Raw genomic sequence first — 27,470 nt, 5'->3', positions numbered from 1 at the left:
GTTTTCACTTCGATCATATGGGCCCCACTTCAAGCCAAGCTTAGGCCGCAACCTAAATTAAATACCAGGCTGGTCAAGTGGACCAAGCCCGATTCACAAAGGGCCGGGTGTTACAATACACATCCAACTTGTGGAGAGAACCTGTTGAGAAAATTTCGTAAGCTGACATGCTTTGTGAGAGCATACTCTTTATCAATGGTTTGATAGGACTGGTAGGAGGTGGATGCAAGAGGAACGAAGAGAAAATGGGTGCTTGTGATGGGAACGATGCGTGACGACGTCATGCAGGAGCATCAATGAAGTTTTAGAGAGATCAGAGCTTCCATTGGATTGTTAATAGCTCTCCTTCTCTATATGTTAATATATTAAGAGAGAATTATTACATACGTAGTGGTTACGATGATCACGAGGTGATCAACATACCACTAAGGCTATATGCATGTAATATGCTTAATATACGGTACTAAATCCTCCAACAATATTACTTACTATTATTGTTGGCAAAACTTAGCTACAGTGGATAACAATATCTACACCAATGGTAAACTTCCTTCATTATTCCAATCTCTCAAGTTCCCATTTTGCTGAACTCCACTTCTTTGGCACCAACTTCCTCGTCCAGAACTTTCGAAGGCTTCTCAGGCTTGGCTACTTCCAATGGCTTAAAGGTATAAAACCTAGCACAGATGATATAGTACCCAAGGTTGAACACCTGCATTCCAGTCACAAGCCAGTAGTAGTAATCCAACTTCCCCCTGTTGATGTTGTCCTGGAGCCAGTCCCCCTTTTCCTTAGTATAGTCATGAACCAGAGTCACCAGCAAAGTCCCCAGGTAGTTCCCGAGGGATCCCGCAAGCCAGAACAGAGCGGCTGCCGTGCTTCTCATGCTCTCCGGGGACTGATCATAGAGAAACTCCATGTGTGCCACTGACGAGAAGGCGTCAGCGAGCCCGTGGATCGCATACTGAGGCACCAACCAGAAGACACTGATTGGAATGGTCGCGTCCGGCGTATTGAGCAGCCCGTGCTCCGCCGCGACCGCCTTCCGCTTGGTTTCGACAAGAGCTGCAGCAACATTGGCTAAATTGGAGATGGCCAAGCCAATGCCCATGCGCTGAAGGTATGTGATGCCGGAAGGCTTTCCGGTGACCCGACGAGCCACCGGGACGAAGACCCGGTCATAGAATGCTAAGCTGAGGAGCATGGCCATGACTGTGAAGATGGAGATGGTGGCCGGGGGGATTTGAAACTTGGGGGTAAGGTGGCGGTCCATAGAACGTGCCCGTTGGATTGCAAAGGTGTAGCTGTAGGAGGCTGTTGAGAAAAAGTGCCTCGCAACTCGAAACGACTGCAGTTGAATTTCGGCTCAAGTTTGCTTAAAAAGTCTTTGCCAGATGAATGGAGTCGACCCCTAGCATCTAGGAGTTGACTCATGTGAAGCTTGAGTCGACCCCAAGGATGAGAAGATCGACTCACTACATGCCACAGTGAGAAATAGAGAGTTGCAAAGTTCTGAGGCTGCAGGAGTCGACATCACGCTTGGTTGAGTCGACTCCATATTTTCTGGAGTCGACCCCTAGACTGAGGGATCCAACTCTCTCAGTGCCACAGAGAAAGACAGAGAGGTGTTTTTCGGGTTGCCTGCAGCAGTCGACTCAAGCCCTGCAGGAGTCAACTTGAGGTCTGCTCAAGTCGACTCTAAGACTGAAATAGTCGACTCTCTCAGAAAGACAAAGCGTGCCAGTTCTCGATGCCGATCTTTTGAGTCGATCCGAGGATTTCCGAGTCGATCCGAGGATTTCCAAGTCGACTCGAACTTATCAGGAGTCGACCCCTGAAAGTGACGAGTCGACTTCTGATCACGGAATTGATTGAAACGGATGGCAAGATGGACTTTTGACTTAGGGTTTCGTAGGAAAGTTTCCTTATACATTGGAAACATATAAATAAGAGTCTTTTGTGAACCCTATATGTGGTTTTCTTATCTCTCTTGTAAACCCTAGAAGTGTTTGATCTCTCTTGTAAACCCTACTTGTGCAATCTCCAATAGAGAAGACAGATCGTTGTAACCCTTGCTGAATATACTGAAATCTGTGAGTATGATCTTCGTGGACGTAACCCGTATTGGGGTGAACCATGTAAAATTGTTGTCTTCTTTTTCTTGATTCGTCTTTCTGCAGTTTAGATCCAGAAAAGGGAATAGTATGATCTAAAGGTGAGTGTTTTTCATCCCCAACAACTGGTATTAGAGCAATGTTTCCTATGTTCCAATGGCTGACGAAGGAAGTTTGAGGATAGAGAAATTCAACGGACAAAACTTTGGTGTGTGGAAGGTGCAGATGGAGGATTACTTACTCTCAAAGGATCTGGATCTGCCACTGGACGGAGAAGAAGCGAAGCTGACAGACATGCTGACGGAGAAGTGGGAGCGTCTTGATAAGAAGGCGCTCGTCGCTATCCATTTATCCTTGGCATCGGAGATCCTCGCCAATATATCCAAAGTGAAGACTGTAAAAGATTTGATGGACACACTGACCTCAATGTATGATGAGCCAACAAGAGCAAATAAGGTATTCCTGATTCGACGATTGTTTACTTTGAAGATGAGAGATAGTGGGAGTGTTCATTCACATATGAGTGAAATCAACACCCTATGTGCCCAATTGGAATCTATGAAGATCACGTTCACTGATGAGGTGAAGGCGTGGGCTCTTCTAGGTCAGATGCTTGAAAGTTGGGAAAGCTTCATCACAGCAGTTAGTAATTTTCGGGGAAGACTACAACGATGTTTGATGAAGTGGTGGCTCTTATTCTGAGTAAAGAGGCTCGAAGGAAAACCCTAGATCCATCAGCGAGTTCTCTGGAAACGCGCTGACTTTTGAAGAATGTGAAAGGACTTCAAAGAAGGGACAAAGAAATAGGGATGGACGATCCAAGTCTAGAAACAAGTCTAGACCTCTTGGAAAGTGCTGAAATTGTGGGCAGAATGGTCACTTGAGGAAAGACTGTAAAATGCCGAAAAACAACGGTGGTTCTGACACTAAGGCAAGTGCTAATCTAGCCGAAACTGCAAGTGAAGACGATGCCCTGATACTTTCCTGTGCTGTTCATCTGCTGTCGTGGATAGTCGACTCAGGTGCCTCGCTCCATGCTACTGGGAACAAGGCAATCATCTCAAACTATGTTGCAGATGATCACAGCAAGGTGTATCTTGGTGATGGCGATAGTTGCAACATTGTAGGAAAGGAAGATGCTCAGATAAAGACATCAAGTGGGATGACTTTAACTCTAAGAGATGTGCGACATGTACCCAAACTGGCTCGAAATTTGATTTGGGTAAGTTAGTTATCGGATTTGGGGTTTGTGACTACCTTCAATGATGATGCTTGAAGATCACTAAGGGAGCCTTGGTGATTGCTCGAGGCTCCACGTCGGAAACACTATACATGACAACTGATACTAATTCCACCGTCAGTGCTGCAAATCTGACTGTTGATGCAAGGACATGGCACATAAGACTCGGTCACATGAGTTAGAAAGGGATGAATGTGATGATGTCCAAAGAAAAACTGGAAGACCTGAAATCTGTGGATTTGGAATTCTGTGAAGACTGTATATTGTCGAAGCAGAAGAAGGTCAGTTTTTCAAAAGGAGGTAGTACTAAAAAAAATTTTAAGTTAGAACTCATACGTACTGATGTGTGGAGACCAACTCAAGTGGTTTCTCATGAAGGAGCAAGGTACTATATCACGTTCATCGATTACGCTATTTGAAAGCTATGGGTCTACTTCTTGAAGCACAAATCTGATGTATTTAAGAAGTTCAAGAGATGGAAGGCTCTAATAAAGAATAAGACAGATTAGAGATGGAAGTGTCTCAAGTCTGACAACGGAGGCGAATACTGCAGTGATGAGTTTGAGGCTTATTGTGCCTCAGCTGGAATTCGAAGATTGAAGACGGTTTTAGAAACGCCATAGCAAAATCGCGTTGCAGAACGCATGAATCGCACCATCAATGAATGGGCACGGTGCATGAGGCTTCATGTGGGGTTGTCGAAGAGTTTTTGGGCAGAAGCGGTCAGCACAGTAGTGTATCTGATCAACAAAGGACCTTCAATTGCATTGGAGCTTGGACTGTCGGAGGAAGCATGGAGTGGAAAAGAGGTGAAACTATCTCACTTGCATGCTTTTGGTTGCATCTCTTACGTGTTTGATACTGCAGACATAGAACCAAGCTAGATGCAAAGTCAAAGAAGTACATATTCATTGGGTACGGTGGTGATGACTTTGGATACTGGTTCTGGGATGCGACAGGTTGGAAAGTCATCAAGAGCAGAAATATTGTATTCAATGAAGAGGTTCTGTACAAGGTCCTGCAGCAACAGATAGGCCAAGACGCCAAAGCGGTAAAGTCGAAATACGCAGAGCTGGATGATGAAACAATGTCTCGAGACGATGAAGAAGTTGTTGAGCCGATAGGAGAAGTACAACAAGAAGAAAAACCGACAGCTGATATCCCGATTGCTTTGCGTAAGGGTAAAAGAAACATAAAAACTCCATCTAGGTATGCTGATTCCCTATAATACTTGTTGCTTATGTATGGTGGTGAGCCAAAAAGCTACAAGGAGGCTTTGCAGATCGAAGCCAATGACAAGTGGAAGCTTTCCATGGATGATAAAATGGATTTTCTATCATCCAACAGGACGTGGGATTTGGTTTCACTTCCGAAGGGGAAGAGAGCTTTGCACAACAAATAGGTATACAGACTAAAGATTGAACCGGATGGTTCTGAGAGGTTCAAAATGAGAGCTGATATCCCGATTGCTTTGCGTAAGGGTAAAAGAAACATAAAAACTCCATCTAGGTATGCTGATTCCCTATAATACTTGTTGCTTATGTATGGTGGTGAGCCAAAAAGCTACAAGGAGGCTTTGCAGATTGAAGCCAATGACAAGTGGAAGCTTTCCATGGATGATAAAATGGATTTTCTATCATCCAACAGGACGTGGGATTTGGTTTCACTTCCAAAGGGGAAGAGAGCTTTGCACAACAAATAGGTATACAGACTAAAGATTGAACCGGATGGTTCTGAGAGGTTCAAAATGAGACTTGTTGTCAAGGGCTTTCAGCAAAAGGAGGGCATTAATTTTGATGAGATCTTCTCCCCAGTTGTGAAGATGTCTACTATCCTGATGGTGCTGAGTATAGTGGCAGCTAAAGACTTACATCTTGAGCAGCTTGACATCAAGACTGTATTTTTACATGGCGACCTTGAAGAGAAAATCTACATAAAGCAGCCATAAGGATATGTGTGAAGGAAAAGAAAGATTGGGTGTGCCGATTTCAGAAAAGTCTGTACGGGTTAAAACAAGCACCTCGTCAGTGGTACTTGAAGTTTGATCAGTTTATGCTGAAGAATGATTTTCAGAGGTGTAACGGTGATCATTGCTGCTACTTCAAGGGATTGAAGAGCTCATATATCATTCTACTTCTGTATATAGATGATATGTTGGTGGCAAGTGCCAACATGGAAGAAATTGTGAAACTGAAGGAACAACTGTCCCAAAAGTTTTCAATGAAGGATTTGGGTGAAGCCAAGAAAGTTCTTGGGGTGCATATCAGCAGGGATAGGAAGCTTAAAACGTTCAAGTTGTCTCAGGGAGAGTACATTGATAAGGTGCTGAAGCGGTTCTATATGGACGGGGCTAAAGCTGTGAGTACTCCGCTGGGCGCACACTTCAAATTATCTAAGTAGGAGTGTCCTACACAAGATGATCGAGATGAGATAAAGAATGTACCCTACTCATCAGCGGTCGGAAGCTTTATGTATGCCATGGTTTGCACGAGATCGGATATTGCCCATGTAGTGAAAGTAGTGAGCAGATACATGAGCGATCTAGACCAGGAGCATTGGAGAGCTGTGAAGTGGATATTACGGTATCTGAAGGGAACCAGAGACTTACTACTATGCTATGGTGGTTCTTGATGTTTGCTTATATGGTTTTGTGGATTCTAACATGGTTGGAGACATTGATGGTAGAAAGAGTACTATCGGATATGTGTTCACGCTAGGAAGTGCTGCAGTTTTATGGATTTCGAAGCCGCAAAAGATTATAACGTTGTCTACGACCGAGGCCAAATATGTTGCTCTTACTGAAGCGAGCAAGGAGATGGTTTGGTTACAAGGTTTGATGAAAGAGCTTGGCAAGGAGCAAGGCGATGCGAAGTTGTATAGCGACAGCTAGAGTGCTATATATTTGGCAAAGAATGCTGCTTTTCACTCAAGGACCAAACACATTGATATCAAATATTGCTTTATTCGGTCACTCCTCGAAGAAGATCTTTTTCGGCTAGAGAAGATACGTACAATGGACAACCCAGCAGATATGTTGACAAAGGTGGTCACTCTTGAGAAGTTACACATATGTGCATCTTCTGTTGGTCTTCACAGCTAGAAGTGAAGACAAAGGTTCACACACATAGAGGATGATTAGAGATCATAATGTTCATGGGGTTATGGTTGCTTCAGGCTTGTTTCTCAGCAAGTGGAAGATTGTTGAGAAAAGGTGCCTCGAAACTCGAAATGACTGCAGTTGAATTTCAGCTCAAGTTTGCTTGAAAAGTCTTTGCCATATGAGTGGACTCGACCCTAGCATCTAGGAGTCGACTCATGTGAAGCTTAAGTCGACCCCAGGGATGAGAAGATCGACTCGCTACATGCCACAGTGAGAAATAGAGAGTTGCAAAGTTCTGAGGCTGCAGGAGTTGACCTCACGCTTGTTCGAGTCGACTCTAGGTTTTCTGGAGTCGACACCTGGACTAAGGGAGCCGACTCCCTCAGTGCCACAGAGAAAGACAGAGAAGTGTTTTTCGAGTTGCCTACAGGAGTCGACTCAAGCCCTGCGGGAGTTGACTTGAGGTCTGCTCGAGTCGACTCCAAGATTGAAAGAGTCGACTCTCTCAGAAGGACGGAGCGTGCCAGTTCTCAGTGCCGATCTTTCGAGTCGACCCAGCTGCAGTCACCACAAAGATGCCGACCGACCAAATAGGGATCATTCGAATGATGGATTTGAGCTCCTCCATGCGGTGGACCGTTGATAACCTCCAGAGCCTCAGTTGGCCAGACTCTTTGATGTCACCCTCCACCACTACCGCTGCTCGATCCAAAAACCTTCATGCAAGCAGTCTCCACAATCAGTTGAAAGAAATCATCTTCTCCTAATCTTTTCTTATTTTTCAAGAGCCAAATAATTTTTAGTATATTAATCTGTCGAATTGCGGGCACATGCAATACTTTGAATGTCTTTTAATTTTCTTCCCTTGATATTCATAGCTGTAGTGTGTAGTTTATATATTTTTAATTTTGAGAAAACAAACCCAGACTGGAATTTTTTTGATAAAATTTAGTGTTCAGTGGCTTACACAAGCAGGTTGGTGTGACATAGCCTGCCGGTGGTAGAGATATCAGCATCCAGCTCCTTATCCTCGTAGAGGAGACTAGGGTCCTCAGATTTTACCACATTCCTCTTCCTGAAGGCAGCGACCAGGACTTGGGTCAACCTGGTTAATGGGCTCCCCCCGGCTTCATCTTAATGTAGAGAGGACAACCTATCACAAAAGCTATTATAGAGAGGCACATGGCAACGGTGGGAATGCCAAAGCCCCAGCCCCAGCCCACATTCTCCTGGATGTACACTGTTAATATTCAAACATTCAACTGTATATGGTTAATTCAGTTTCAGATGCTCAACTATATCTAGTTAAGTCAACTGTATCTAGTTAAGTCAGTTAGTCAGTTATTTAGTTAACTCTTCTGTTATTCAGTTAAGCAGCTACAGTTTTATGTATAAATATGAGTTGAGTTTATCAATGGAAAGAACACAAGAGAGATTCATTTCATTTTCCCCTGTTCCGAATCTTCTTCTTTTCTTTTCATCGTCTGAAACTTTTCATGGTATCAGAGCAGTAGGCGCTTCCATCATGCTGCTTGGAGGCGATGCAATATGCTAGTTTCCACTTGGATCTTGAAATCCATTCCAAAGGAATGAGCACTAGTGTGATCTACATGGAATCTGCTAGACAAATCTGGATTGATCTAAAGGAAAGGTTTAGCCAAAGTAATGGTCCCAGGATCTATCAGCTACAGAAAACCATATTGTCCATTACTCAGAATAATGGTTCTGTGATCTCATATTTCACAAGGTTGAAGGGGCTTTGGGAAGAGCTAGGGAACTTCAGACCTCAGCAAATTGAGTATCAATCCGAGGAGCAAGTCATGCAGTTCTTGATGGGATTGGATGATTCATACTCAAGCATTCATGGACAGATCCTGCTCATGATCCTTTACCACTAGTCAATAAAGTGTTTGCACTTGTGCTTCAAGAGGAAAGGCAACGAGAGGTGGCTGCTACAACTCAAAACACTGAAGTTACAGCTCCTGCTTTCACCAGTAAGTCTACCTTTAATTCAAATCCTCTTGGCAATCAATCTTTCCACAATCCGACTGCATTCAATTATCCTTCAAGACCCATTCAAAAACGGAGTAATGTAGGCCAAATGCTTAAGAAAAACAGGCCTATATGCAACCACTGTGGTAAACCAGGACATACGAGGGATAAATGTTATTGCCTTCATGGTTTTCCACCTGGTTTTAACTTCACAAAGAGCAAAGGAATAATTCCCACAGTCAACCAGATCTCTGGTACGTCTGCACCAGATCTTGTGTAAGACTTTTCTATTCTCACAATCACTTCGGAACAATGCCAAAGGATTCTTTCCATGCTGAAGTCGTAGTTGCAATCTTATACAGCCAATTCTGCTGCAAGTGTGCCACCAACTGTGCCGTCTGCAAATCAAGTTGGAAAATTGAGGATAGAAAGTAATAATCCTCAAATGCCATCAACCTCTGCATTTGCAAGTAACCACATTAGTCTTTTGAGCACTTCTAATCGAAAACGATCTCAGTTTTCATGGATTATAGATATAGGAGCAACAGATCATATGGTATGTTCCATTTTCCAATTTTCTGAAACTCCAACAAAGGTTAATGCCACTGTTAAGTTGCCCAATGGTGATCAAGTCTCTGTGACACATATAGGGACAGTCAAAGTTTCAGAACATCTAACCTTAACCAATGTGCTTTGTGTACCCTGCTTCTCTTTCAACTTAATTTTAGCAAGCAAGCTTGTAAATGCTCATCATTGTTGCCTAATCTTCCTTGCAAATTCTTGCTTCATACAGGACCTGGTCACTTGGATGATGATCGGAGTGGGGAAGCTTGAAGATGGTCTTTATCATCTTCAATTAAACAAAGGTTCAATTGATTACTCATCCTATTCTGCTGTCCATTCGAATTCTGTTACACATCCTGTTTCTGTGCATTCAGCTACAGTCCCTGTTTCTATTTCCGTTTCTGATTTCTGGCATTATAGACTAGGTCATCCATCTCTTCCTAGGCTTAGTTTACTCAATAAACTTGTACCTGAATTACATGTTGACAAAGAAAGCAAAGATAAGCCTTGTGGTATTTGTTCACTTGCAAAACAACATAGGCTGAATTTGCCCAATTCTGAACATTGCTCTAATTCCATTTTTGAATTGGTTCATTGTGACATTTGGGGGCCTTTCTCAACACCCTTAATTGATGGTTCTAAATATTTTCTTACTATTGTAGATGATTACAGTAGAGCAACTTGGGTTTATTTGATGCATTCTAAATCTCAAACTCAGAAAATTATTCAAACCTTTTATTCCTTTGTTGAAACCCAATTTTCTACCAAAATAAAATCACTTAGATCAGACAATGGATTAGAGTTTGGTATGAGAGAATTTTATGCATCAAAAGGGATATTACATCAGCTTAGTTGTGTTGATACACCTCAGCAAAATGGAGTGATAGAGAGGAAACATCAACACATCCTTAATATTGCTAGAGCGTTAAGATTTCAAGCTAACCTTCCTTTGAATTTTTGGAGAGAATGTGTTCTTACTGCTGTGTACCTTATCAATAGGATACCTACTCCCAAATTGTCTAACAAATCTCCTTATGAAGTGTTATTCTCTTCAAAACCATCCTACTCTCACTTAAGAGTCTTTGGTTTCCTATGTTATGCTTCTACTTTGAAAAGAAATAGGTCAAAATTTGATCCAAGGGCTAGGCAATATATCTTCATTGGTTACCCTCATGGTATGAAGGTTTACAAACTCTATGACATTCAACCTAAATCCACCCTCATTTCTAGGGATGTTGTCTTCTATGAACACAATTTTCCTCTTCAACACACTTCCAACAATTATTCAGTCCCGTATCATGATACGCAGCAGTTTGAATTTCAGTATCATGATACTCTTTTCCTTCCATCATCTACTACTTCACATGATGCTAGTTCCTCTCAAAACAATACTAGTTCCATTGATGCAGCTGCTGTGCCACAAAATTCTGCTGTGCCACAGAATTCTGTTGATAGAGCTGCTGAAGCATCTTTTCCGACTTTACCACTTAAAAGATCTTCTCGAGCTGGGCATCCTCCTACTTATCTTCAAGAGTATCATTGTAACCTAGTTTCAAATGCTTCAAATCCTCAATCAATCATTCAACAATCAAATTTCTGTGCAAAACAAGGCAAACTCCATGATATTTCAAACTTTTTGGGTTATGCAAAGCTTTCTCCATCTCACCGAGTCTTTGCCTTATCTATCCCATCTTTCACTGAGCCAAAGACCTATGCTGAAGCATCCAAACTACCTGATTGGTGTGCTGCCATGAATGCTGAAATCAAAGCCCTTGTTGGTAATAACACATGGACCATTACCACGCTGTCGAAAGGAAAACAAGCAGTAGACTGTAAGTGGGTTTACAAGCAGAAATTTAAATCAGATGGAACTGAAGAAAGGAAGAAAGCAAGACTTGTTGCTAAGGGGTATACACAACAAGCTGGGTTAGATTATCATGATACTTTTTCCCCAGTTGCAAAATTAGTGACAATTAAGACTCTTTTGGCAGTTGCAGCCATTAACAGCTGGTTCTTATATCAACTTGATGTAAATAATGCATTTTTACATGGTGATTTACATGAGGAAGTTTATATGACACAACCACCAGGTTATGAGATACAAGGGGAGAAAAGGGAAAGGTTAGTATGCCGCTTGAATAAATCCATCTATGGTTTGAAGCAGGCTTCAAGACAATGGTTTGAAAAATTGTCCTCTTTCATTATTTCTCATGATTTCATTCAATCTAAGGCTGATTACACTCTGTTCACAAGAAAGAATGGTTGCTCCTACACAGCTATATTAGTTTATGTTGATGACATAATCATTGCTGGTAATGATATATCTTACATCAATCAGTTCAAGAAAACTTAGATCTGCAATTTAAACTTAAGGATCTAGGGAGTCCTTAAGTATTTTCTTGGTCTTGAAGTGGCTAGAAGCTCCAAAGGAATCTCTATTTCTCAATGAAAATATGCTTTAGAGGTATTGAATGATGCAGGATATCTTAGTGCAAAAGCTGCAAAATGTCCTATGGCACAAAATTTAAAACTTAGCAAATATGAAGGGGATCCCATTCCTGATCGTTCAATCTACATAAGGCTTGTAGGGAGATTACTTTATCTTACTATAACAAGGCCTGATCTGACTTATTGTGTACAAGTCTTAAGTCAGTTTCTAGACTCTCCCAAGCAACCACATCTTGATGCAGCTTTTTATGTCTTAAGATATCTGTTGCCCAAGGTGACAAGCCAAGAGGGGGGGGGGGGGTGAATTGGTTTCTTTTAATTTTAACTATCTTACTTGTGTTAAATGATGAGTTAGTGAACTTAAACAAATCACAATGCAAACAACAAGAAGTATAGTGGTTCGGTGCTCTCCTTAGCACCTACGTCCACTCCCCAAGCGACCCCTTGGGAATTCACTATAATCCCGCGGATTACAGTTGGATTGTTTTCCGGGCTCACAATCCAAAAACCTTTACACTTTGGTTTTCCGGGTTCACCAAAAACCTATGTTGGTTTTACGGGCTCACCAACGAACCTATGTTGGTTTTACGGGCTCACCAACGAACCTTTACAATTAGTTTTTCGGGTTCACCAATCAACCTATTCTGTTGGTTTTGCGGGCTAACCAACCAACCTTTACAAGTAGTTTAATAAACAAAGGAAGAAGATTTAAACTCCTAGATGAGCAAATATAATAATATAATCTACAAAGAAGAGTTTAGAGAATAGTTATCGCTTGATATGACTTCTCTCTTCTTTGTCAAGGATGCTTCACTCTTCACGGGTGGATGGAGCTCTTAATGACTCTTTGAATCTGCTCAACCACTTTCTTTTGACTCTTGATGAAGCACTTGGATGAAGAAGATTAGGGCACTTTGTCTTTCTTGTGTACTCTTTGATATTCTTGCAAAAGGATATTCTCTCTAATGAATAGTGCCACTTTAAATAGTTTTCTTCATTCATTGGACAAGCCCCAATGGTTAGAATTCAAAAACTAGCCGTTACTCACTGTTGGAAGGACAAAAAGTACTTCTGCAGAACTAGCCGTTATGCTTCTGCTCGTGTTTGGGTCGGCTCAACCTGTCCTTGGGTCGACCCAACTTTCACTTGGGTCGACTCAAACTTTCCTTGGGTCGACCCTCTCAGAACCACAGAAACTTGCAATTCAGCCTTCCTTCACTTGGGTCGACCTAACATTTCTTTGGGTCGACTCAAGGTTCAGTTGGGTCGACTCAACTTCTTCTTGGGTCGACCCTCTCAGGGTTTCCAGAGAACCTTTTCTGTCATCTGTTCTGTCTTGCCTTTGGGTCGACCCACTCAGGGTTTGGGTCGACTCAAGCTTGGGTCGACTCAACTTTATCTTGGGTCGACCCTCTCAGTATTTCCAGAGAACCATTTTCTGAGTTGTTGAGAAGCTTGATGTTTGGGTCGACTCATGCTTTCCTTGGGTCGACCCAACTTACTGTTCATCTGTGCCATTTTTGCAGAAGTGTGCCAAATGCTTTCTTGATATGCCGGGGTCGACCCAATCAACCTTGGGGTCGACTCAATCCACACTTTGCTGCAACTCAAGGTTAGATTCATCCATATAAACAATGAAATGCATTTTTATATAACTATACGAATATACTGAGAGTAACAGACTTACAAATGAAGTATCGAATTAACTTATAACATACTCTCGATTATTGCTTGTTAATCATCAAAATAACACTATCATCCTCAATCTCCCCCTTTTTGATGATTACAAAATATAGAGTATGAACCTATTGATACTTGTCTTAAAATCAGTTTTAAAAGGGCTCAAGTTGCTGAATTTCAGCTTTTCAAATATGAGAGTGAAGTCTCCCCCTATTTCATCCAAATGTTTCCAATTTGACTTTTTGAATTGCTCCCCCTTTCAATTATATTTCATTAAAGATGAAACTCCAAAAATTTGAGATAAAACATGAGTTTCAGGTTATGTATCGAGGTGTGAAAGGTGCGTGCCAAATTCTGAAATTCTATGTGCCAAATTCTGAAATTTAATAGAAATTTTAGATTTGATTGTTCTCATTGTTACAGATTGCTCCCCCTAAAATGTATATGCTTTCTCATTATAATTTTCAATTTGTTTTACAAGTTATTTCTCTTTTCTTACACAACTTATTTCACAACTTATTTCTCTTTCTTTACTTCTCCCCCTTTTTGTTATCATCAAATAGGTGCATGGGAATAGATACAATAAGTGACAAACATTCAAACTTCATTGATCAAAATAGGAACATTTTAGTACAATAATGCCAAAAACAAAAGCAAATACAATGTTCCTCAATCAAAGTTCAAAGTACATGATAAACACAAAATACGTATGAGAACTAGATACCTATCCTAGGCTCTAAACAGAAATACTAATATCAGCCTAGGGAGTATCTAATGGCTGGGATCTAGTCCTCATCCTCCTAGTGTACGTGGCGAGGGGAGGTCGAGCCTGATGAGACTGAGTCTGGCGTGGAGCACGATGAGCTGGATGACTCTGTGCCGAAATCTCTGACTCAGCTCCTGTGGCACAGATGGTCGATGAACCTCTCTCTCTCTCCGTAGAGCTCCTATCTGCTCTCTCAGATCACTGATCTCAGCAGTCATGACATCGAGTCTGCTCATCAGCCTATCAGAGAAAATCCTCGTCTGAGCTGATATAAGCTCAGTCATCCTACTCCAATACTCATCTGTGTCTCCCGCAGGAACAGATGACGAAGGTCCAGCCTCTGAAGGTGCAGTAGGATGATCCATATGCTCCTCATCCTCAGGGATAGGGTCTCCAATATCTGGTGCATCACCCTCTGGTGCATCACCCTGAATCCCTGCTCCAGTATGAACCCACTGCCCGTTCACTTTCTCATAGCCCATGCGTATAAGTGATCGTGCAGTGTATGTATCAGTATGAAGTAGCTGCCTGGAGATCTCCCCCTCGACAGATATGTCGTGCTGTCGGAAGATCAAGGTGAGTATCATACCATAAGGCAGAGATACTCTGGAGTTGCAGATCACCTTCCTCATCTGCCTCAGGATCATGGCCGGGAGATTCAGGGGAATACCCTGAATAATATGCTCCATCATTACTAGATCTCGCTCTGTGATGAGATCAAATCTCCCGCTCTTCGGAAATAAAATCTTATTTATGATACTGAGCAATAACCTCATTTCAGCAGAAAGAGAGCTAGCTATTACCTTCTCAGAAAAGTCGAAGTTTTCATTTTCCATTATCAACTGTAGGGCTCTCATCTTATTTTCAGGCTTTTCTGGAGTGGCTCCTTCACATGGAAGATGAAGTAGCTCACTCAAACTCTCCTCAGAAACTCGAACCCTAACTCCTCGAACTTCCAAAATAAGCCCTCCCATTCCAGTTTTGAGGAAGGCATAGAACTCCCGAACTAATCCGGGATAGATCATCACATCTAGGGAGCAAAGATACTCCCAACCTTGCCTTTGGATCCATTCCCTCAAACGGAACCCTTCTTGATCAAATAACTCGGAATGGATCCTTCTCCCTGTTGTAACTGGTCTCCCCGCAAATCTTGCAAGTATTACTGAGGGGGAAGGAGGAGGAGGTGGCTCTGCACGTGCCTCACGTTGTGGAGACACTGTAGATGGCTCCGTAGCATGTCTTTCCTCACGTTGGATCCGTGAGACTCTTCCGGATCTCTTGGCTACGGCTCTTTTGGGTCCCATTTCTCCAAGATCTTAAAGTAATCTACTGTTTGGAGATGATTGGAGGAGTTTGGAGAGTGGGAAATAGGGTTTTCAGAAGAGGACAAGGGCAAACAGTGCCCTAAAAGAGCTCTCGGGTCCCCCTTTTAATAGTGGGGTCCCGACATTGGGTCGACTCAAGAATTTTCTTGGGTCGACTCAACGTTGGGTCGACCCTATTCTGGGTTGGGTCGACCCAAGTTCAGAATTTTTTTTTTATTCCTTTTTGCTTCTAAAAATTTTCTTGCTTCTAATCCTTATAAATTCTTTCTGGGACAATGATACATGAGTAGGGAATCTATATATGACAAGTTTGACTCATGTTTCATGAGTTTTTAGAAATGGGAGGAATGTATCATGAGACAGCTTGCTCCCTTTTATATCTCTTCAATAAAAAGGATCACATATGCCTAATTCCCTCCTTAGCATGCAGAATCTATCTTCACTCAAGGGTTTTGTGAATATGTCGGCTAATTGTTTTTCAGTGCATATATGCTCAATACATATGTTTCCATTTTGCACATGATCCCTAATAAAATGATATCGTATTTCTATGTGTTTGGCTTTAGAATGCTGAACCGGATTTTTAGTAAGATTGATGGCACTAGTATTATCACACTTAATAGGAATATTATCTAGCTTAACTCCATAGTCCTCTAGTTGTTGCTTAAGCCATAGTACTTGAGCACAACAACTACCAGCAGCTATATATTCAGCTTCAGCTGTTGACAGTGCCACTGAATTCTGCTTTTTGCTAAACCATGATACTAAGTTGTTTCCTAAGAATTGACATGTACCACTAGTGCTCTTCCTATCTAATTTGCATCCAGCAAAATCAGCATCTGAGTATGCAAGCAAATCTAGACACGAGTCTCTTGAGTACCATAATCCTATATTCGTAGTTCCTTTTAAATATCTAAGGATTCTTTTAACAGCACTTAAATGTGACTCCTTAGGATCTGATTGGTATCTAGCACATATTCCTACACTAAATACGATGTCTGGTCTACTAGCAGTAAGGTAGAGCAAGGATCCAATTAGTCCTCTATAAAGCTTAATATCAATACTCTTCCCTTTTTCATCTTTGTCTAGCTTACTAGTAGGATTCATTGGAGTACCTACTCCCTTATGATTTTCATTCCCAAACTTCTTTAGTATTTCCTTTGTATACTTAGTTGGATGAATGAAAATGCCTTCTTTAGTTTGTTTGAGTTGTAATCCTAGAAAGAAACTTAGTTCTTCCATCAAACTCATTTCGAATTCTCCATGCATTAAATCAGCAAATTCTTTGCAAAGAGTATCATTTGTGGCACCAAAGATTATGTCATCTACATATATTTGTACCACTAATAGATTTTTGGTCTTTCTTTTGAGAAATAGTGTTTTATCTACATTTCCTCTACTAAAGTCATTATTAAGCAGAAATTTGCTTAATCGATCATACCAAGCCCTAGGTGCTTGCTTTAATCCATATAATGCCTTATGTAGTTTAAACACATGATTTGGCAATTCATGATTCTCAAAACCAGGAGGTTGCTCTACATATACTTCTTCCTCAATAAAACCATTTAAGAATGCACTCTTTACATCCATTTGATATAATTTAAAATTCATGAAACATGCAAATGCTAGAAATAGTCTAATGGCCTCTAATCTAGCTACAGGAGCAAATGTTTCATCAAAATCTATTCCTTCTTCTTGATTGTATCCCTTAGCTACAAGTCTAGCTTTATTTCTTATAACTAACCCATTTTCATCTAATTTATTTCTAAAGATCCATTTTGTTCCAATTACTGAATTATGTTTTGGTCTTTCAGTTAATGTCCATACATTACTTCTTTTGAATTGATTTAATTCTTCTTGCATGGCATTTATCCAATTAGTATCTTTTTCAGCTTCTTCATAAGTCTTAGATTCTAATTGTGAAACAAAAGCAAGATAATCATTTAAATTTCTAAGAGATGATCGAGTTCTTACCCCTTGAGATGGATCACCAATGATTAAGTCTTTAGGGTGTCCATATGCATACCTCCATTCCTTTGGCAAGTTTTGAGATTGTGGTGGCACGCAATCATCTCCCTTATCTTGAATTGGCACGTCATCAATATTCAACTTTTCAAAGTCGATAATTCCTGTATCATCATCAAGAATATTTTCTTTCCTAGCAGACTCACTATCAGACTCATCAAATATGATATTAACTAACTCTTCCACTACAAGAGTTCTTTTATTAAATACTCTGTATGCCCTGCTAGATGTGGAGTATCCTAAGAAGATACCTTCATCTGACTTGGCATCAAATTTACTTAGATCCTCCTTGCCATTGTTTAAGATGAAACATCTACATCCAAATACTCTAAGATATTTAGCAGTTGGTTCTTATTCTTCCAAAGTTCATAAGGAGTTTTCTTGGTTATTGGTCGTATTAAAATCCGATTTAGAATATGGCAAGCAGTGTTTATAGCTTCAGCCCAAAAGTACTTTGGAAGATTTGACTCACACAACATCGTGCGTGCCATTTCTGCCAATGTCCTGTTTTTCCTTTCAACAACCCCATTTTGTTGAGGCGTTCTAGGTGCTGAGAATTGATGTGAAATACCATTTTTATTACAAAATTCTTTAAAGTGTTGATTTTCAAATTCAGTACCATGATCACTTCGAATTGCTACTAAGGTGAGCTTCTTTTCATTTATGATATTACTATATAGTTTCAAGAATTCTGAAAATGCTTCATTCTTATGTGCCAAAAATGAAACCCATGTATATCTTGAGAAATCATCTACAATTACTAGTCCATATTTCTTCCCTCCTAGACTCGCAGTTCTAGTGGGTCCAAATAAATCCATGTGTATGAGTTCAAAAGGCCTAGTTGTTGATACTATATTCTTTGATTTGAAAGATGATTTAGTTTGTTTTTCCAATGAGCATGGTCCACAGATTTTGTCTTTTTTAAAAATCAGTTTTGGCACATCTTTTATTAATTCCTTCTTGACTAGTTTTGATATTAATTCCATACTAGCATGTCCTAGTCTACGATGCCAAAGCCAACTTGTTTCATTTTTCTTTTCTTCATTAGTAATTAAGCATAATCCATTTTTCTTGCCTAAATCATGAAGATCTACCAAGTAAATATTTCTTTGCCTTTGTCCTACAAGTACAATGCTATTATCTTTAGGATTTGTGATTATGCATACTGATGCTTCAAATGTGACTTTAAACCCTTTATCACAAAAATGACTTATGCTAAGCAGGTTATGTTTCAAACCCTTAACTAATAAGACATTTTCTATAAAAATGGATGGAGTAATGAAAATTTTACCCTTTCCAATGATATGTCCTTTACCATTGTCTCCATAGGTTACTACTCCACCCTTCTTTGATTCCAAGGTGACAAATTGGTCTACGTCACTGGTCATGTGTCTTGAACAGCCGCTATCTAGATACCATCGTTTTTCCACTTTATCAGCTGCAAGATACCCCTGCAATCAAGATCAAGAAAGAGCTTTAGGTACCCAAACTATGTTGGGTCCTTTAGGGTTAGTACTTGATGTTCCTTTTGGAACCCAAACTTTCTTGAATTTAATCTTATGATTATTACTTAATTTGTTTTGACTGGACTTTCTATAGTTACATTCATATGCTTTATGTCCTAATTTATTGCAGCAATGACAAGTAATATTTTCATTTTTAGCTTTTACAAAAATGTTCTTTAAGAATTTTTGTTTTCTATTTGTTTTATATCCTAATCCAGCCTTATCATATACAGCTTTTTGACTATCAAGAATCATATTTAATTTGGTAGAACTAAGTGTAAACTTATCTACTAAGAATTTATATTTTTCAGCATCTTCTTTTAACTTGATATTTTCAGCAATTAGATTCTTGGTTTCATTTGTAAGTTTCCTACTTAATGTTTCATAGTTATGAGATAGTTTTAACTTATCTTTGATAAGAGATTGATTTTCTTCTTTTAGAACTTTATTTTTATTGATAAGTTTCTTATGTTCTTCCATGAGTTCTAAGAATGCATCATGTAATTCATCAACAGTAAAATCACATTCAAGTTCAGAATCTACCTCATCGTCATTGGCCATATGACACATTTGGGCCGTCTCTTGATGATCTTCCTCTTCCGAACTTGACTCCTCACTTTCACTCCATTCAGCCATGAAGTTCTTCTTTTTCAGTTTTCTTGCCATTCATTTCAAATTTGGGCAATCTATCTTATAATGCCCGGATTTGTTACACTCATAACAAATAGGAGTTTCTTTTTCCTTTTCTTTGTCCTTACCCTTTTCTTTGCTTGAGCTACCTTTGAGGAAGGGTTTCTTTTTATATAATCTGTTCTTACCTCTCATAAATTTTCTGAATTTTCTTCCAAGCATAGCCATCCCTTCTTCATCAAATTCATCATCATCATCTGAATCTTCCGATTCAGTTTGTTGTTTAGGGGTGGTAGTCTTTAGGGCAATGGGCTTTCTTCTCTTGACCTCATCTTCCGAATTTTGCCTCATTGTCAACTCATGGGTCATGAGTGATCCTAGAAGTTCCTCTAATTGCAGTGTGTTGAGGTCCTTAGCTTCCTGAATTGCGGTTACCTTGGCCTCCCAAATTCTTGGTAGAGACCTGAGAATTTTTCGCACCAATTCAGAGTTAGTGTAAGACTTTCCTAAACTCTTAAGCCCATTTATAATTTCAGTAAAACGAGTAAACATATCAGTTATGGACTCAGTAGATTCCATTTTAAACAATTCATACTTGTGTACTAATATGTTTATTTTTGACTCCTTAACTTGATTGGTCCCTTCATGAGTGACCTCAAGTTTGTCCCAAATTTCTTTAGCAGAGATGCAAGTAGATATTCTATTAAATTCACTTACATCTAATGAGCAATAAAGTACATTTATAGCTTTTGCATTTAACTGTGCCAATCTTCTATCACTTTCATTCCAATCCATTTCTGGTTTGGGTATGATAGTGCCCTCTATATTAAGTGTGGGTGTGTGAGGCCCTCTAGTAATGATGTACCATAATTCATAGTCTAAAGCTTGAATGAATATCCTCATCCTAGCTTTCCAATATGTGTAGTTTGTGCCATTAAATAGAAGTGGTCTATTTGTGGATTGCCCCTCACTCATAGAACATCTCACTTGGGTTGTCATGATCTTTAACTCTTGATTGTGAGATCAATGAGTACTATTGGAGCACCTTGCTCTGATACCACTTGTTGCCCAAGGTGACAAGCCAAGAGGGGGGGTGAATTGGTTTCTTTTAATTTTAACTATCTTACTTGTGTTAAATGATGAGTTAGTGAATTTAAACAAATCACAATGCAAACAACAAGAAGTATAGTGGTTCGGTGCTCTCCTTAGCACCTACGTCCACTCCCCAAGCGACCCCTTGGGAATTCACTATAATTTCGCGGATTACAGTTGGATTGTTTTTCGGGCTCACAATCCAAAAACCTTTACACTTTGGTTTTCCGGGTTCACCAAAAATCTATGTTGGTTTTACGGGCTCACCAACGAACCTATGTTGGTTTTACGGGCTCACCAACGAACCTTTACAATTGGTTTTCCGGGTTCATCAATCAACCTATTCCGTTGGTTTTGCGGGCTAACCAACCAACCTTTACATGTAGTTTAATAAACAAAGGAAGAAGATTTAAACTCCTAGATGAGCAAATATAACAATATAATCTACAAAGAAGAGTTTAGAGAATGGTTATCGCTTGATATGACTTCTCTCTTCTTTGTCAAGGATGCTTCACTCTTCACGGGTGGATGGAGCTCTTAATGACTCTTTGAATCTGCTCAACCACTTTCTTTTGACTCTTGAATGAAGCACTTGGATGAAGAAGATTAGGGCACTTTGTCTTTCTTGTGTACTATTTGATATTCTTGCAAAAGGATGTTCTCTCTAATGAATAGTGCCACTTTAAATAGTTTTCTTCATCCATTGGACAAGCCCTAATGGTTAGAATTCAAAAACTAGCCGTTACTCACTGTTGGAAGGACAAAAAGTACTTCTGCAGAACTAGCTGTTATGCTTTTGCCTGTGTTTGGGTCGGCTCAACCTGTCCTTGGGTCGACTCAAACTTTCCTTGGGTCAACCCTCTCAGAACCACAGAAACTTGCAATTCACCCTTCCTTCACTTGGGTCGACCCAACATTTCTTTGGGTCGACTCAAGGTTCAGTTGGGTCGACTCAACTTCTTCTTGGGTCGACCCTCTCAGGGTTTCCAGAGAACCTTTTCTGTCATCTGTTCTGTCTTGCCTTTGGGTCGACCCACTCAGGGTTTGGGTCGACTCAAGCTTGGGTCGACTCAACTTTATCTTGGGTCGACCCTCTCAGTATTTCCAGAGAATCATTTTCTGAGTTGTTGAGAAGCTTGATGTTTGGGTCGACTCATGCTTTCCTTGGGTCGACCCAACTTACTGTTCATCTGTGCCATTTTTGCAAAAGTGTGCCAAATGCTTTCTTGATGTGCCGGGGTCGACCCAATCAACCTTGGGGTCGACTCAATCCACACTTTGCTGCAACTCAAGGTTAGATTCATCTATATAAACAATGAAATGCATCTTTATATAATTATACGAATATACTGAGAGTAACAGACTTACAAATGAAGTATCGAATTAACTTATAACATACTCTCGATTATTGCTTGTTAATCATCAAAATAACACTATCATCCTCAATATCTAAAGGGAACACCAGGGCAAGGCTTGTTTTTTCCTTCAAATTCTGAGCTACACTTGAAAGCATTTTGTGATGCAGATTGGGGAGCTTGTTCTGACACTCGACGATCTGTCACAGGCTTTTGCATCTTTCTTGGAAATTCACTTATATCATGGAAATCCAAGAAACAACATACTGTATCAAGGTCTTCAGCAGAAGCTGAGTATCGGTCCATGGCATCCACTTGTTGTGAGCTCACTTGGCTGATTAGTCTCCTTCATGATCTCAATGTTTCACACCCAAGAGCAGCTTTGTTATTTTGTGATAATACGGCGGCCTTACATATTGCTGCTAATCTGGTGTTTCATGAAAGGACCAAGCACATCGAAATTGATTGTCACATCGTGCGAGACAAGATACAGTCCGGAGTGGTTCGAACTTTGCATGTTCCTGGTGTTATGCAACTTGCTGACTTATTGACTAAAAGCCTTGGAATTGCTAGATTCCATACTTTATTTAGCAAGATGGGTGTTCATAATTTACACACTCCATCTTGAGGGGGAGTGTTAATATTCAGACATTCAACTGTATATGGTTAATTCAGTTTCAGATGCTCAACTGTATCTAGTTAAGTCAACTCTATCTAGTTAAGTCAGTTAATCAGTTATTTAGTTAACTCTTCTATTATTCAGTTAAGCAGCTACAGTTTTATGTATAAATATGAGTTGAGTTTATCAATGGAAAGAACACAAGAGAGCTGCTTGCTCATTCTTTTTTTTTTTTTTTTTTTTTTTGATCAAAACGGTATTTCATTCATATACCACTAACGTGAATACAACCAGACATATCAAAGAAAAGTAAACAAAATAAGGCGTGTGGAACGCCATCCAACCTAGCCCAGAAAACCTCCCCGGTATGCCGGGCAACATAAGAGGCGACCCAATCTGCTGCACTATTCGCCTCTCGGTAAGCATGGACAACCTGACAAGAAATCAGCTCCCGCACCAAGCTCCGGGTATCCCGTATCAGGGGATGGCCATCACCGTATATGTCCACACCACAAATCCAGTCAATCACCACAGAACAGTCACCCTCGAGAACGAGTCTCTCTGCCCCCAGAACTCGTCTCGCAAACCAAACACCCTCCCAAGCAGCCTGCAGCTCTGCTCCCACCGCCGAAACGCCAAAAGTGCTCCGTCCCCCCGCAGCAATAAAAGTACCCCGATGGTCCCTGATAACAAAACCCACGCCCCCAGAGGTGCCATCCTCCGCCGAGCCACCGTCGAAATTCACCTTGAGATAACCGGGGGGTGGGGGTACCCAAGAAAAGTAACTGAACCTGGACGCTGAAACAGCAGTGCAGGTACCCCAGATGTCCCTAGTCCTCCCAGGTGGAGCCGACGTGGTCAATGTAGATGTCTCAGCTGCCTGCCTCAGAGCTCTCTCCATCACAGCCCGTGGGGTCAGCCGCCCACCCTCGAATAGACGATCATTCCTGGCTAGCCATATGTGATAGGCTAGATAAGCCACAATGGAACCGGTCTCAGCCTCCCTCGGCCTACGAATAGACTCACTCAAGAACCGGAGCATATCCTCCACCGACTCCCATAAAGGTGGTAGTAGCGCCGAGGCCAATCTCCAACACTGCATAGCTACAGGACATCGAAGGAGGACGTGGCCGACCGTCTCCTCAGCATCCAGACATACCTCGCATAGTGAGCCCATCCTCATCCCCCGCCGGGCCAATACACTCCTGGTCGGAAGGCAACCCCAGGCTACCTTCCAAATGAAGAGCGCCACCCGGGGATGCACCCTCATCCTCCATATCCATCCACCATCAATCCGCCTCTCCGGCTCCCGCCTAGTCCACGCATGAATATCCCTGGCACGTACCCGCGATCGGCCCGTCGGTAACCAGACCAGTCTGTCAGGCTCCGCCCGGGATGGGATCGGTAATGCCAGAATCCTCTCCACAAGCTGCTCCCCAAATGTCTCCCGAATGAACACCTCATCCCAGCTCCCCTCCTCCGGTACAAGTAGATCGCCAACACGACGTTCCAGCTGCCTGCTCGTATCCACCATGACCGGTAGCCTGCTAATCGGTAACTCAGTCACCCAGCTATCCTCAAGGATATCCACAGACATACCATCCCCGACAGCCCACCGGATGGCCGGAAGCACCAACGGAGCCCTAACACTGATCTCCCTCCAGATAGGGGAATGGAGCCGTCCCGCCCTAATGCCAACCGTCAATGCCCCGTACTTAGCCCTCATCAGTGAGGACCATAAACTCTCAGGCTCCAACAAGAGGCTAGCTGCTAGCCGCAGAATCGATGCCTCCCGTCGCGCCACCAATGACGGCACACCCAAGCCACCATGTTTGACCGGCTGACAGACCACCTCCCAAGCCACTAGATGTACCCTGCCTCTATCACCACGCCTCCCCCAGATAAAGTCCCTGATGAGCCGCTCAACTGACCTCAATGAAGCTACGGGAGGAACAGTATGGGATACAAGATATACCGGAATAGCACTAAGAACTGACCGTGCCAATGTGACTCTGCCCATCATGGATAGTGAATGCATCTGCCACCCCTCCAGCCTGTGCCTAATGTTATGCTCAAGAGAACTGGTATCTCCACTGCGCATGCGTCGCCCAAGTATCGGCACACCCAAATAAGTCAAGGTGCCCTCCTGCTCACCCACACCCAGAGTCTCCATAATTCCGGCCTTTATCTGAACCTTGGTCTTTGGACTGAAAAAGATAGACGATTTGTTCAAGTTGACCCGTTGTCCAGAAGCCGAGCAATAAGCATAGAGGGTCCTCCGGATCACATGGGCATTCTGCCTGGTCGCCCTAGCCAACAGCAAACAGTCATCAGCAAAGAGTAGATGGGAGATCGGCACAGCCCCCTGCACTGGCCTATAAGCCTCCAGAGTCTGTGTGTCCACTGCTACTCGAAGAGCTCTGGATAATGCATCTGCACAGATAATGAAAAGCAAGGGAGACAGCGGACACCCCTGACGAAGACCAACCGAAGCATCAAAAAAGTGTGAAGGTGAACCATTAACCAGAATGGAGAAGGATGGCCCCCTCACACAGCCCATGATCCACCTGATCCACATCTCATGGAAGCCAAAGCTCTGTAAGGAATGTCGAAGAAAATCCCAGCACATCCTATCATATGCCCTCTCCATATCAAGCTTGACCCCCATAAGACAGCGCCGCACTGGAGCCTTCACCAGGTCAAACATGAACTCCTAGGCAATAAGGACATTATCTGATATGTTCCTCCCCCCAATAAAAGCACCCTGCTCTGGACTGATGATTCTGGGTAAAATCCCTCTCATTCTAATTGCCAAAATCTTAGCTGTAATCTTATATAAAGTAGAACAAAGGCTAATAGGCCTAAAGTGGCCAGGCTCAGTAGCAACCTGGCGCTTGGGGATCAAAGTAATAAAAGTCCTCTGCCACTCCGGGCTCATCTCCGCCGTGCTAAAAAACTGCTGAATGGCCTCAATAACATCAAGGCCGACAATCGACCAATACCTACGGAAGAACACGGGCGGAAAGCCATCCGGTCCGGGCGCCTTGTCCCCCTCCAGGGACCACACTGCCTCCTGAATCTCCCGTCCCGATACCGGTCTGATCAGTGCTAAAGAGTCCTCATCGGAGACCCCCTCAGGAGATAAGGGTAGCTCAGTAAATATTCCACTCCCTGTCCGCTCCGTCCACCTAGTCCTGAAGAACTGCTCAAACACCCTGCAAATCATAATCGGGTCCTCTATAGCCTGTCCATCCTCGTCCCTGATAGATCTGATCCTATTCCGCTGTCTTCTGATCAATGTAGACTGATGAAAGAACTTTGTGTTCCTGTCCCCTTCCTGAATCCACTGTACTCTTGACTTCTGCCTCCAAAAGATCTCCTGTTGGCTAAGAAGAGCATCATGCATAGATAGGAAGGATCTCAACTCCGATAACTCCACATGTGATAAACCTCCTGCTTGCTCATTCTTTCATTCATTTCATTTTCCCCTGTTCCGAATCTTCTTCTTTTCTTTTCATCGTCTGAAACTCTTCATACACCACCACAGTCAAGGCCAAGAGTACAGGCATCCCCATGCTGAAGAAGTAAAGGTTAAAGAAGTTCCACTTGTGGCCGGCCTCCCCCTGGAGTTCGACCTGGTCGGCCCCGAAGGCCACGACGCAGGGACGGATGCCGCCAGAGCCAATGGATGTGCAGAGGAGTGAGAGGTAGAGAACTGCGAGCTGCCATGACGACGCTTGCCGGAATGGTTGTTGAGGGGAACAGGGTGGCGGGCGGAGCGACGGGAGGACGGCTGATATGGTGAGGGTCATCATTCCAAGCTGATAGATGATGGAGCCTACAGTTATGGTCCAGAAGCGGCCGGCGAAGGAGTCGGCGATCAGGGCGCCGACGATAGGTGTCAGGCTTGACGTGCCACCAAAGTTGGTGAGGGTGTTTGAGGCCTGAACCAGAGGCATGTGAAGCTGCTGGGTTAAGTATGTGATCTTGTTTGCACTGAATCCCGAGGTGGCAAATCTGTCGCAGATTTCATTTGCTGCATGGAAGTATAATTTGAGCAATCTTAGAAATATGAAAGGAGATTGATGTCCTTTAAGCTCCATGAAAATAGTTGAATACTACTAATGGAACGAACTATAATATAAAGTTTGTCAAAGTTTTTTCTTTTCTTGATTATGTAAAAACTTGTTAAAGTTGAGATCACTTCCCGGGGATGATGAAACCAAGTCGTAAACACCAGATATCATGACGACGCATCTGTTTCTAATTCCTTCTATTAAGAGGAACAGAGAAAACAGAGCATGACTACATAAAGTTTCCCATGAATTGAAGTTAGAAAGAAAGGAGTAAAAAATATTATTTTCGTACCATTAATCCTAAATTATACATCATGAACTTAGAGCGCAAGACAAAATCCCCAAAGCCCATAAACTTTACAGCTGAGCCCCAAATACTAATTTGAAGGAGCGAGATGTGCAATACCATAGAACTCACCCATTGTCAAGCAGAGGAGATCAATAATGAGAGAGACTAATAACGGCATTCAATCTTTAAAATGGCATGATTTATGGAACTATGATAGACAGTGATTGAGGATGATGTTAGACTCCTACTCAGTGCTCAAATCAAGTTACAATCCGATTCCTTGCAGCAAAAAAGAAACAAGAACCCAGAAAACGGAGAGTCTAAATAAACAACACAAATTTACCAACTAGTGAAGTTGAGAATAACTACTTGTATCATATATAGTTCACCTAGTATAAATGGCATGGTCTTGAGACCACCCTGCTTCCTCTCCTTCTCTCTTCCATCCTCAGCCATTGCTCACAGATAGAACTGTCCAACCTCCCCCAGTAGAAGAGTAACAATGCTTAAGGCCTTGGCCAATGTGTGACTCTCCTTACCTTGAGCATATGAGTGGCGGTGCCATCTCTATATAGAGAGACTCCACTACTATTAAACGAAGATACCCCTCCCCTGCAAGGGTGAAGGACTAGAGACAAAGTATGTCCACG

The 27,470-nt window shown here is 42.0% G+C and overlaps 1 pseudogene across 1 annotated transcript; it reads right to left on the bottom strand.

Moving 5' to 3' along the window:
- Positions 1–369: 369 nt before the first annotated feature.
- On the bottom strand, positions 370–27,470 carry LOC103699717 (protein NRT1/ PTR FAMILY 3.1-like; annotated as a pseudogene). Its single transcript, XR_016398840.1, has 6 exons — positions 27,210–27,470; positions 25,995–26,491; position 25,670; positions 7,422–7,694; positions 7,009–7,170; positions 370–1,331 (listed from the first exon to the last, which is right to left on the bottom strand). The product of XR_016398840.1 is annotated as a protein NRT1/ PTR FAMILY 3.1-like (transcript).

The sequence above is a fragment of the Phoenix dactylifera genome, chromosome 17, assembly GCF_051530095.1.
Source record: "Phoenix dactylifera cultivar Ajwa chromosome 17, Ajwa_hap1_PhDact_Kaust_v1.1, whole genome shotgun sequence".
NCBI classification, from domain to species: Eukaryota; Viridiplantae; Streptophyta; class Magnoliopsida; order Arecales; family Arecaceae; genus Phoenix; species Phoenix dactylifera.
The sequence above is the reverse complement of the archived record's forward strand: the minus strand, read 5'-3'. Positions and strand labels throughout refer to the sequence as shown.